The 14,040-nt window shown below is 36.6% G+C and overlaps 1 protein-coding gene across 1 annotated transcript in view; it reads left to right on the forward strand.

Moving 5' to 3' along the window:
- Positions 1 to 14,040, forward strand: part of LOC134736570 (uncharacterized) — a 367,716-nt gene that overhangs the window by 106,712 nt on the left and 246,964 nt on the right. The window lies entirely within an intron of this gene.

Consider the following 14,040-nt stretch of genomic DNA (forward strand, 5'->3'; position numbering starts at 1 on the left):
TGAACCTTTTTGCCTCTTGGAACGAGCGCTTCAGCGTGCTTTCATTTTCAAATCCTTAATCCATAAAATTGGGTGAAAATGCCCTGCTGTATCGATTGATAGCCTAAATAAGAAGTTCACACCCTCTCAGTTATCTTTCTAGTAGAGCTTTCTGCTTTCTGGAATGAGCTCTCCATTCTCTGTACTATGCCTATCATTTCTTGTTCTGCTGTTTTAGCCAAAGCATGGAAATTAACTCATTCCGAACCAAATTCTTGCATATTTTGAAGATTTGCTTCTGAGAGTTGTTTTGGACTACAAATCTCACATATTGAATTCCATTGGTCATGTGAAGACAAGATAGTGTCAGAGTCTATGCACATCTGATTCAGGTGCCCTGGTACAATATTCCATATGGAAGGGGTAGGTTTTAGAATAAGTGACTAAGCCAATAATATAATATTCTTTTGTATCTAATTCATCTTCTATTTTTCCTCTTCTTTTTAAATCTTTTTAAATCATTATGAGGATTTTTCTGTTTATGGTTCTGGCCAGATTGTCCTATTCATTAAATTGCCTAGAGATAATGCTTTAAATTTGCATTACTTACACGGAAGCAACTAACCTTTGCAAGGTTAGTAGGTAGCAAGTTAGTTGCTTGCATATTGGAGAAAAATGGTACAAGTATTTCTTTAAAAACTTAGAATCTGCATGTGAAAATAAAATTCGTATTCCTCTTATAGCCATATCGCTTCATATTTCTTATATAACACTCATTTGACACAATGTAACTTTGATTTTTTAAAAGGAAAACATTAAAAAAAAACCCACAGAATACTTTGAGGTAATAATACACTGTCAATATATTTTGCCAAATTTCAAGAAGAAAAGTAATAATATAATAAGTAGATTTATTTTCTCACTGATCCAGTGTTTTGTTTTCATTGTGGTGTAGGGCTAATGCAATTTTTAAGGATTTTAGATTTTTTTGTGTGTGATTTCCCTTGACCAAACTGTATCCTTTTTGAATTTTGGTACTTTATAACAGGAAACAATTTTGCAGCAAATTGAACTGGTTAGATTTTACAGCTCTTCTTTAGAATATCTCCTTCCCCGCCCCCAACTTTTCTTTCATCAAACAGCAATTACCCAGCATCCACACAACATATTACTTGATTTTTCTTCTGAGACCTTCTAGTCGCACAGAAAAAAATATTTTTCCTCCTAAACGTTCTATTATAGAATTTCCCTTTCATAAAGCATCTATCTATGTCCCCTATTACAGTGATTAACATCAGTTTCATGTAGTGCCAACAAGAGGATCATTTCTCTCCCTCAAAGAACTATTGTAAACACTTAATCTCCTTTATTTATATTATTCCTACTGTAGAAGGCTTCTTTTATGATATTCTAGGGTCACATTGTCATGTCTGTGATCTTTATAGGTGCACAAATTCTTTCATCTTGTTCCAATATTTGCTTTAGACGTGGATAAGATTTGATTTTGACTTGGGTAGTCCACACTACAGCAGCAACTGACTTATCAGGATCCAAACACTCTCCCTGCCATCTGTGGGGAGTTGACACATCCAAACTAGACAACAGATCAGATTATGAGGTCTTCTCTGACCACATGGATTCAAAATAAAATCTAACTTCTCTTTATAGCCTCCATCATGTTAGGAAAATTCCAGAATATACTGCCTTCTAGTCCTTTTTTTTTTCTACTCCCTACAACCGACATTTAAACAAATACTTTAAAAACATTAAGAAACATATACTTTACTGAACTTTCCACCTTGGGCAAAATGTTACAAATAGTTCCCTCATGGCATCAAGTTTGCCAGCTTGCCAGTAGGAAGTCTCAGGGAATACCATCTCATCCCCCTTCTAACTGCATGCATCCTTTAGAGGCTAATGCTCCTGTATCAGAGGTTGGTCTTTTAACTAGGTAGAGCCAGGTGTGTGTTATCACATTTGATTCTCCTTTGAAAGGACAGGCTTACTCAAATAGAAGGTGACTCTCCTCCTCCACTAGTTAGGGATTCCAAGGGGTTACGTGAAGAGGCCTTCATCTCAGAATATGAGAATTCAAATCTAGGTTTTATTATATATTAACTATGTGACTTTGGACAATTTTGCCACTTAAACTGTGAGTCTTAATTTCCTCATCTTTAAAATGAGGCTAATGATATGTTACTTATGTCATGGAATTGTTATAAGATGTAAAGATGTGGTATAACAGTACCTGGTGAAATATAGGCAATCAAGTATTACTATTATTTTCTTTTTAACTTCAATAACTCTGCGTTGGCTGGGCATGATGGCTCACGTCTGTAATCCCAGCACTTTAGGAGGCAGAGGTGGGCAGATCAATTGAGGTCAGGAGTTTGAGACCAGCCTGGCAACCACAGTGAAATCCCACCTCTGCTAAAAATACAAAAATTAGCTGAGTGTGGTGGCACATGGCTGTAATCCCAGCTACTCAGGAGGCTAAGGCAGGAGAATCACTTGAACCTAGGAGAGGAAGGTTGCAGTGAGCTGAAATTGTGTCACTGGACTCTAGCCTGGGTGGCAGAGTGAGACTCCATCTCAAAACAAAAACAAGCAAACAAAAATCCTCTGAGTTACTCATTCTTTCTTTCTGAGGAAAAGAGGTTGAATAATGATAGAGCTTTCTGGAAAAATGATGGTTGGAACGTACCTCAATAAGGGTCCAACCCAGATGTATCTTTAACGGATTATTGTATTTTTATTTACATCTTAGTATGTGTTTTTACAGCATGGAAGTAAGTATATCCAATATCCATTATTCTATAGTATTTTTCTATCACACTGAAACATACCTGCTAATGAGTTCATTACATGTTAAATTATTAATTTATTGGCACTTAGTTACATTGTATTATACAAATTTTTTGCTAGATTGTTTCTGGTGTTGAAGTATGTTTTGTGTTATTGGGAGTATGGATTAGAAGGTGGTATTATTTTTTCTCCAGGTTAAAAAAATGGAATATGAGCTTGTGCTATATGAAAACTCACTGTCCAACATAATTTTAGGAATGGAAATATTTAGGTAACAAGGATCAAATTTTCTATCTCATTCAGTCCCCCTTAAGCTATGAAAATCTCTGTTGAGTATCTTTCACTTTCAAACCCCAAGGAATAAAGTATTATTTGATATCGGGGGAACCAGCCCCCAATATTTCAATGTAGGTTCTTTTCTACTTTCCTTAAGTGTCAGCCGATGTGAGAAATAAAGAGAAAGAGTACAAAAGAGAGAAATTTTAAAGCTGGGTGTCCAAGGGAGACATCACGTCGGCAGGTTCTGTGATGCCCCCTGAGCCGCAAAACCAGCAAGCTTTTATTACGGATTTCAAAAGGGGAGGAGTGTACAAATAGGGTGTGGGTCACAGAGATCACATGCTTCAAGGGCAATAAAATTTCACAAGGCAAATGGGGGCAGAGCGTGATCACAGGACCAGGGCGAAATTAGAATTGCTGATGAAGTTTCATGTCCCATTGGGCATGCATTATCATTGATAACATCTTATCAGGAGACAGGTTTTAAGAACAGACAACCAGCCTAACTAAAATTTACTAGGCAGGAATTTCCTAATCCTAATAGGCCTAGGGGTGCTATGGGAGACTGGGGCTTATTTCATCCCTTATCGACAACCATATAAGACAGACATTCCCAGAGTGGCCATTTTAGAGCCCTACCCCTGGGAATGTATTCTCTTTCTCAGGGCTGTTCCTTGCTGAGAAAAAGAATTCACCGAAATTTCTCCTATTCACTTTTGTAAGAAGAGAAATATGACTCTGTTCTGTTCAGCCCTGAAGGCAGTCAGGCCCAATGGTTATCTCCCTTGTTCCCTGAAAATTGCAGCCATTCTGTTCCTTTTGGATGCCCAGATTTCATATTATTCAAACACACATGCTCTACAAAAAATTTGTGCAGATAACGCAATCATCACAGGATCCTGAGGCTACATACATCCTCAGTTTACAAAGATGATGGGATTAAGAGATTAAAGTAAAGACAGGCGTAGGAAATTATAAGAGTATTGATTGGGGAAGTGATATATGTCTATGAAATCTTCACAATTTATGCTCAGAGATTGCAGTAAAGACAGGTATAAGAAATTATAAAAGTATTAATCTGGGGAACTAATAAATGTCCATGAAGTCTTCACAATTTATGTTCTTCTGCCATGGCTTCTGCCGGTCCCTTCCTTCAGGGTCCCTGACTTCCTGCAACAATTCCTGACTTGCTCGCTATTTTCCTTCTCAAATCCAAGTGCTATGACTTCTTTGCAGCTAACTCTTTACAACTTGCTTTTTTAAAGTTGACCATTTTCCACTGAGTAGTGATCTTCTATTAGTTATATTTATTCCTGGACACCTGTCATATACAACAGGGGTCTCCAGTCCTGGGGCCTTGGACCAAACTGTTAGGAACCCAGCTGCTTCCTAATATTGAAGCTTCAGCATATTTACAGCCACTCTCCATCACTCAGGTTAATGCCTGAGCTCCACCTCCTATCAGATCAGCATCAGCATTAGAGTCTCATAGGAGCGTGAACACTATTGTGAGCTGTGCATGCAAGGGAACTAACTTGTGTGCTCTTTATGAAAATCTAATACCTGGTGATTTGTCACTGTCTCCCATCACCCCCACATGGGACCTTCTAGTTGCAGAAAAACAAGTAGAGGGCTCCCACTGATTCTACATTATGATGAATTGTATAGTTATTTAATTATATATTATAATGTAATCATAATAGAAATAAACTGCACAACAGATGTAATGCACTTGAATCATCCACAAACCACCCTCCACCCTGATTTGTGGAAAATTGTCTTCCATGAAACTGGTCCCTGGTGCCAAAAAGGTTGGGGACCACCGGTAAATAACATTATCGAACTCTGTTGCTGTTGATACTCTTTTCCTAGTCTCTTCGATATAAGAAAGTTTTTCTTTTGAGTCACTTGGTTGCTAGCTCCTCATTCTTTTCTTGTTCTCTAGAGATAAATGTTTATCAATGTTTTTTTCTTGTTGGCCTCTAGAGTCTCATAATTTCAAGCATTGCTTTCCAGCAGGATGCATTTGCACCATGCACCATAAAACTTAGTTATAGCTCAGCTCTAATGTTCTCCTTTTTCTGGAGATGGAGATCAGCTCTGTCTCCCAGGCTGGAGTGCAGTGGCACAATCTCTGCTCACTGCAACCTCCATCTCCCAAGCTCAAGCAATTCTCCTGCCTCGGCCTCCCGAGTAGCTGGGATTACAGGTACATGCCACCATGCCTGGATAATTTTTGTATTTTAGTAGAGACAGGGTTTTACCATCTTGGCCAGGCTGGTCTTGAACTCCTGACCTCAGGTGATCTGCCCACCTTGGCCTCCAAAAGTGCTGGGATTACAGGTATGAACAACCATGCCAGGCCTAAAGTTCTCCTAATCTTTATATGTTTTTATGATATTTCCAGGATGTCCCATAGACATCTTACATTTAAAATAACTAAACTGATCACCTTTGTCTCACACACTGAACCTGTATTTTTGACATCCCTATTTGTATTCACGGCATTACTCTTCTTCTAGTCACCTGGATTTGAAATCTTCATCATCACAAACACCTGATTTCCCCTCATTACTCACAGATAATTAATGTCCACCTCTTACATTTTTCAATATAGTAGAATCTATTGAATCTGTTTCTTAATGTTTACTTCAATTTATTACCCTATATCAGAACCTAATTGCCACCATGCTGGCCACCTGCAATAATCTACCAGTGAGTTTTATCACATCTTGAAGACTGCAGAATTTTGACAGTTAAAGATGGAGGGTGGTATTATATACAAAGGGGATATATTTTGCTGAAGATGTAGGATTCATTTTAGAACCTTTAAACAGTTGTACTGGGAGAGGGTCATACAGGTAGAAGAGTAATAAGATTTGAAATGCAACTTGGAATAAGATCTTGAATCCCAGACTATTGAGAAATGTTCACGAATGTGCTTTTCTTCCATTTTATTTTTTTTCTTTAGTATCCGTAGTACCTAGTAAAATGCTTTGCATATTTTAGATGTTCAAAAAAATTCCTATTTCAACAAACAAAGGAAAGTATTATAAGCATGTTAAATTACTAAAATCCACCTTGATTTATTTCTTTTAAAAGTATGTAGGACACATAAATTATCATTTTGCTCTACAGTTCATCTTGTAAGTATTTGAATACAATAAAATGTAAATTTTAATGTTTTTCTTAATTATTCAGTAAGTGTTGTATATACATATCACTGAATATATTACAGACATACATATATTGTATATGTAATATATTAAAAGATAAGTTAAGGATTAATTGAAGGGGCTTATCTGGTGCCAGAGTTTTGCTTTGCTTTTGAATTCTTATTTTATTCTGCTCTATTTACTGAATGTCCATCTCTGTATAATATTTGAAAAGCCTCCTGAGTTAAAAATAGTTAATTCTGGGAAAGAGCTCAGCTCTTGGTATTTAGCCATATTATTCATCTTATATGGCTGATACATTTATCATGCATTGATTCAAATACATGCAGCTTTTAACTTTTTGCAGAAACTATAAGGTCATACATCACAGATTAATATTCTTCTCATGCCCTCCCCCCACATTCATACACAAAGGTCTCTTGTGGTTAGTGATATTAATCCATTCCTGTGGTTTTGCAGTCAAGAGGAATATAGTGCAGCGTGCCTCCTCGTTTAAAACAAAAAGGCTTACAGTGTTCTTTGGCTTTATGCTGCCTTGGCTTTCGCCAGAGGACAGCATCCATGAGAGGGATTTGCTTTGTTTTTCTAATTGTCAGCAGCTGGGTGAAACAGCTTCCAAAGGGGGAGAAAACAACACAGGGAATTTTAAGCCATGCTACTAACAGGTGTTCCCAGGGATCAAGTTCTTAAACAACCCTAAGAGTAGGATGAGATGCACTTTGTTGAACTGTTGCTGATGGTAGAGGGAAAATAATCAGGAATTTGCATACAACAACTCATTAAGTCCCCTTCCCAGTATATTAAATAGACTTAATTTTTCAAAAGGCAGTTTTGGATAAAGATAGTGAATGGTGTGCTAATATGAAATGACTACACAGCATAATTTCATTTTGGCTTGGTTTGTTACTCCTCTTCTCCTCTCCTTGCCATAACTCCAATATAAGCCCCCCCACACACATACATACACACTCAGATGTGTACACACTCATGTGAGTGCACACATATTGCATATTTACTGATAACATTGTCCAAGCTGCTGTGATGACATCCTGGGTCATTCACCTATAGTTTTATGCAATTATAAATAAAATAGAATTCAAAAAGATCACAAGAACATATTGTGAAATAGCTCCGTGGGCTAATCCTGAATGGTGAGACTCATCAAATTATTTAGATTCTATCTTGAATTTATAAAAGCTGGTATAAAAGTATGAAATATTTAAGCAAAGAGAGATGGGTACTGGGTCATATAACTGCATGAAAGTACTCTTAAACAAATATAAGCCTATCTCATGTTTATAGAAAAATAACGATCCCAAAGAGGTTATCCCTCACATAAAGGTTAGAGTTTCAGCAACCGGGGCATTCTACCAGAGCTTTCAGTAGGTGATTAAAGTAGCCTTTAAGCTTCAGTCACTTGCTGGGCTCTTTCACCAGCATGTGAAAATTTGCCACCTCATGGTGACCTGGAGTTTATCAAAGGCCAGTCAGTGTTAGAGAGAGAAGCAATGGCAGTAAGAGAGAGGATCACAAGAACAGTTAAGCCAAGACACTCAGTCTGTAGGCTCACGTTTCTTCCACACCAGCACACTGGAGGAGCTACTCCCGGAAGAAGGCAAGGAAGAGACAGCTCTGAGCCAGACCTTGCTTCAGACAACTTCAGCAGCCTTCTGTGACCATTTGAGTTTCAGCTCAAATCCAGGCTGGTGTAAAAGGAGAAGTTGACTTTTACATTTAGTTTTACATTAAAATTTAAAAGGTATAGATTTTAGCAATTAAAAGTAGCCAAAACGTTTTGGATTCTGCTCAAGTGGCACTAAAGGTTAAGAAAGGAGGATTGATGGAACGTAGTTGAAGGTAATGATTACAGAAAAATAAAATCACTGAGTGGGAATACTAGACCATGGTTCAGGTGGATGACAGCAAACTGGCTGTCTACTGATAAAACTTGATATAATCTTAAAAAATTCCTGAAATAACCTTTCCCTACCTCTTCTCATTACCTCTTTAACGTAAGTGGAAAAGTAAAAAAAGACTAAAAAACTGCCTGCTTTTCTGGGCAAAGGCAAAATCTGTATTTAAGAGTGTTAATTATGACTCAATGACTAGATCTGAGTTCCATATCATTCCCTTTTTAATATCATCAGCTGTGTCTTGGCACTCAAGTTTTCTACGAGTTTGTATCATATGCGAATGTATTTTTTATTTCAGTTTTATCTTTTCCTGTTATTATTTTCAATTAACAAACTATAAAGACAAAATATATTTTACTATCCCCAAAATGTGTGCCCACTTCTGTTATTGCTTTAGCATTTTTTTCTCTTTAAAATTGTTTTTTAGGGTGAAGGGTTGTTACTGGTGGCAGACAGTATGGCACAATTGCTAGTAAAAGCTATACGTTTGGCTTTTAACTAAAATCTACGCTTATACAAATACTATTTAAATAAAGAGATTAACTTTCTCAATAGATATGTTTTCTATACAATTTGAATACTTTCTTTGTGTATAGGTGTCATCAATAGGTAACATTTATATCAACAAATTATTATCATTTACTAGAATTTCCTGGGAATAAAAATAATTTTTAAAGACTTTAACCTAACTCTGCTTTCCAAAACAAGCTGTTTATTAATATGAGTTCAGGAAAAATATTCTTGAAAGAACTAAACATTATGTTGGTTGACCTAGAGGTTCCCACCTACAGAGGGAACATGAGTTACCCTAAAGTGGAGAAGGGTGACTCTCCCAAACTTCTCTTTACTATGCAACATCTTTATTCTCTCTTCCAATTGCAGATTTTTCCCTATCAGAAAACTAGGTCTCCTAGACTCTCTCAATTCAAATTCTTCACTCCACCAAAACCTGAATATATCTGAATATAAACATGTCTCTGCAAATGAATCATAAATAATCTTGCGTGCATCCATAGGTATTTTAAGACACCCTAACCTGAGCATGTTACAGGTGCAGTGAGTAGCACAGCTTCTACGACTTTGAAGTTGGCAGAGCCAACAACTCACATTTTTACTCATATTAACATCTGTGTTCATAATACGGCATTGAATATTCATATCTGCCCGGCTTTTCCTATCTCTAGAAGTTTTCCAACCCCCCTGCCCTGCTGTACTTTGGCCATTTCTAGCTGCCACTCGAAGTTTTTCGGTCTCTGCAATTTTTATTTTTCTTTTGTCAGCATTTTCTTTTATCCCAGATCTTCCCCTCAGTACACAGATTTTTCCACTTATTTTCAGCTTTCCTTATCTTCTGAGCTCCAGCCCTTGCATGATTGTTTTTCTAGACTTTTGTTCAGTGGTTAGCTAACCGGGCCCACTACTCCTTTGGATTTTGGATCTTCTTGGTTAGTGAACTGAATGATTACCATGTTTTCTTTACCTCAGCTCTAATGAACTTTATTTGAACTACAGTCTTTAGTTCTCCTTCTGGCTGCCACTTCTGCCCTGGGAAAGACAACCATTACTTGAGAATTCTGGTTAATCAAAATGTTACCACCCTTGAAAAATGGTCTAACATTAATGAATCTGACACCCAAATAGACACATAATTATATCTGCAACCTGGCTTTTGCAGAATTTAAAAATACAAATAAAGACTATGGTCGTGTTTTGTTTTTTTTTACTTTTAATTCAGTTAACCAAATCAAGGCTGCTTCCTTTTTCTTTTCTTTTTCAAAAGGCTTGAGCTCAATAAAATGAACACGATTTTTTGCCAAGCAATTCTTTTTTTTTCCCCCTTAATTTTTAAGCCCATGGGTATTTCAAGGGAAATTCAACCCACATGTTTCTGATTCATTTACACTTAATTCATTAAAATGTTGTTTTGTAAGAGTTATTTGATGTCCAAGGGCCTTATGAGTCTTTTTATATGACTTTTTATGCCATTTTTTTCCTCAAAAACAGGAAGTGGTATTTTGCTAAGAACTGAAACTCCAAAAGGGTTGAATTTCATATGAATCACATAAAGCACACTAAGATGATTGTATCTCTCCTGGGTCATCCTTGCTTTGAGGAAGCACCTGAAACAGTTATCTGCATTGACTATATGCTGTTAATGAAATTCCAATTTCTCCAACACAATTCTAAAATCTCCTAAAGAGGGAGACTTCCAAAGTCATTCTTTAAAAGGACACACAGAATGAGTCAATTTAACACAATATTCATATGAATATAATGTTATTTATTAGGACAAAGTGTTATAGCAGAGGCATCCACCATGTGATAGCCTCAGGAAACCACTACAGTCTGTTTATTTAAATCTAAACCTTCCTTCATTCCCTCATCTCACTCCAAGAGAGGAACTTTGTGTAAAAAGGGGCAGAGAAGGAGACTGCAATGGATTAAGCAAACAGACTGTGTGTGTGTTCGATGACAATAAGAAACACTCTAATGTGTAGCTAAGCCATGCTTTCTTATATAGAAGCAACAACTTTTTTAACCAGAGACTATTTAAATAGCAGGTGTGCAATATTTTCTTTGTGACAAAAAAAACTGTAATGCTTATGTAATGAGTCTGAACTTCCACGGATACACAGTTTTTACTAGTAGAACACTTGAGTTCTACTAGTAACTTCTTGAGAACACTTGAGTTCAAGAGCAGCTCTGCGGTCCCTGAATGAAATCCAGAACCAAAGGCCCACCAAAGGGTTCTTCTGACTGGTTTAGTTTCCAGTGCAGGCAAATTCAGTGAAGGAATCCAAATACCACTGAGAATAAGAGAACCATTTTGGATCAAATCTTTGGCAGCTGAAATCAAAACTAGAAAAAAAATTATTAGGAAAAGAATTATCTGGGGTATAAAGGAATGAGATTAGAAATAAATTTTCTTAGTAAAAGAACATAATGATGTGGAGAATGAGCAGAGGATGACAAGTCCTAGAAACAGAATGGATAAAGTACTTAAAGTAGAAGAGGAAGTTTTAAAGGAGAGAAAGAAACACAGTAAACTGTCAGAGGAAATACAAAGACAACTACTAAAGCTGAAGTTGTATTTCCTTGAATCCAAAATACTTGGCTTACTTACTGGAAATATTTGAATTTCTAAATACAGCAAACACATGAAATGCAGTAATTAGAACATCCACAATGTTTTCCCCCACCCAATTATTCACTGTAGAGCTACTAGATGGATACCTATGCAAAATCTTTGATGTAACATCATGTAACAGTACTGTACTGAAACTAATGTTTTACAAAACATCCAAGCTTGACGTTTATTTAGAAACCTACTAACCATGATGTGTAGATTGCCTGAAAATAGAAAGGAATTGCCTTTTAACACAAACTCTGTTGATTCTGACATCAACATAGTTCCCTCAAACCCCAAACCGTAAATACATGGGATAACATCAATATTTATGTTTGCTCTTTTTCTCCACAATATCTCATGATGTGTGCCTTCAACACTGGTTCACAGTTCCGCTTTCTTCAGAGAAAGTAAATCTTGAGTAAAGAGAGAAGATGAGTACCACATGATTGGTATAACATCATAACATTTTTATAATGCCTTAGAAACATTGATTAATTTCCAACTATGGACAAGCTAGTTTTCTAAAAACTTTAAGTAGTAAAATTAAATTTAAGACTCATTTCTTTAAGTGGATTGCAATTTACTGGGGGTGAGAAGCACTAAAGAAATTGTAATCCAAGATACTACATTAAATGTTATGCAAGGGATGCAAACTATTTATTGTTTTGGTTTGAGCTAGGGTCTTGCTGTTTTGGCCAGGCTGGAGTTCAGCTGCATGACCTTGGCTCAGTGCAACCTCTATCTCCCAATTTCAAGCAACGCTCTCACCTCAGCCTCCCGAGTAACTGGGACTACGGGTATGCCAGCATGCCTGGCTAATTTTTAACAATTTTTTTTTTTTTTTTGTAGAGATGAGATCTCACTGTATTGTGCAGGCCAGAAACTTATTTTAATAGATACCAAAAATAATTAGGGTAGTATTTCAATTGGAGATGTTAGAAATGGTTTTATGTAACAGTTTGCCTGTGAGTAAGAATTTTAATAGGTATGAGTGAAAAAGAAGGAAGAAAGGATGAATGAAAGTGGGTAAGTAGAATGAGGTAAACTAGGATAGTTAGAATAACAGCTCTATTGGGAAATCATATTGGAAGTTTAATTGGAGCGATGCTGTTGGTGACCATGTGTTCCAGACCGAGTAATCTGAATAAGTACATAGTGCATAGTTCATTAGACCCTGGGAAAATGGAAAATAAGTTGAAAATGGGGAGTGCAAAGGAGGTGACATGGCTACATTTGTGTTTTAGAGCTTGGCAGTCAAACGTAGAAATTCTTAAAATCAGAATCTATGAGTGAGCTTCAGTAGCTTAAAAACCTTCAGAAAATTGATGTGTTTTCTGGGACAAGTTTTATATCTTTTGTCAGTTTCTTTAAAAAACCATGATGATTCAACAGTGTAACAATTATTGGGACCTGTTGGGAGGCAGTGTTCCATGAATAACTCCTTGCATCTACGTATTCAGAGCTTTCTAAGCAAAGAGTGCTGCCACCTAAGTCAAAAGTTAATTGAATAGCAAATAATCCTTGGAAGTCAGAGACAGATGCTTCCAGAGAAATATAGAGATATATCTCCCCGTATCCATTTGTTTATATTTCAGGGTAGTAAAGCAGTGACACTTGTCTCGACTCTGAGAAACAACTTGTTTAGATTCTGGAACAAAGGTTTCTTTCTCTCTCAGGGAGCATGGGCAGTTTTGCTAGTAGCTCCTGCACAGGTGCTATTTTCATAACTTGGAGCTTCCTCTCCTATGGTGTGAAGCTTGCTGCATGACATCTTGTAGTATCATGGGGAACTAGCACAAGTTCCTCTGTGAGAAAATAATCTTTTCCCCAATCAGAATACTTGTAATTGTGTGTGTGTGTGTGTGTGTGTGTGTGTATACATATATAGCTCTCACATACTAATTTTTGATCTTGCAAAGTAACATCTCAGACTCTACAGTTTTGAACTAAACAGAATCAAATATAAATTAAATACCAGAATAATATTGAGTATCACAACTAAGATAACTTCCATTATACAAGTATGTCTCAACATTATTAAATCTATTGATATAATTCATCACATGAAAAGATTGAAAAAATAAGGCAATCATATTATTAAATTTCAAAATAATTTGATAAAATGTTGCATTCATTGCCAATAAAAAAAACCCCTTAAACTAAAAAATAAGAAATTTTAACTCTATTACTATAAGCCAAAGGTAGAAACCTACTATAAACATACTTAAGAGAGACAAAAACAAACATTTTAATATACTTAGCAAAGGAGAAAGATTCACACCATTGGAGCCCTACTGCAATAATACATAATAAAATAGTAGAAAAAATTTTATTATAATGAATAATAAAACAAGGATACCTGCTATCATTCCTTTATATTTTTCTATAAAATACTATAATCCTAGCTAACTCTGAAGATGACACTCAATATTTGTAGATTAAATAATTATTATACGAAAATATAGTTTTCAAAGTGTGGCCCTAAACCAACAGCAGCTGCAGGTTCTAGACTTATTAGAAATGCATTGTCCGGTGGCTCACGCCTGTAATCCCAGCACTTTGGGAGGCCGAGGTGGGCAGAACACAAGGTCAGGAGGTCGAGACCATCCTGGCTAACACAGTGAAACCCTGTCTCTACTAAAAATACAAAAATAATTAGCTGGGCGTGGTGGAGGGCCCCTGTAATCCCAGCTACTCAGGAGGCTGAGGCAGGGGAATGGCGTGAACCTGGGAGGCAGAGCTTGCAGTGAGCCGAGAT

This window comes from Symphalangus syndactylus, chromosome 5, assembly GCF_028878055.3.
Source record: "Symphalangus syndactylus isolate Jambi chromosome 5, NHGRI_mSymSyn1-v2.1_pri, whole genome shotgun sequence".
Taxonomy (NCBI): Eukaryota; Metazoa; Chordata; class Mammalia; order Primates; family Hylobatidae; genus Symphalangus; species Symphalangus syndactylus.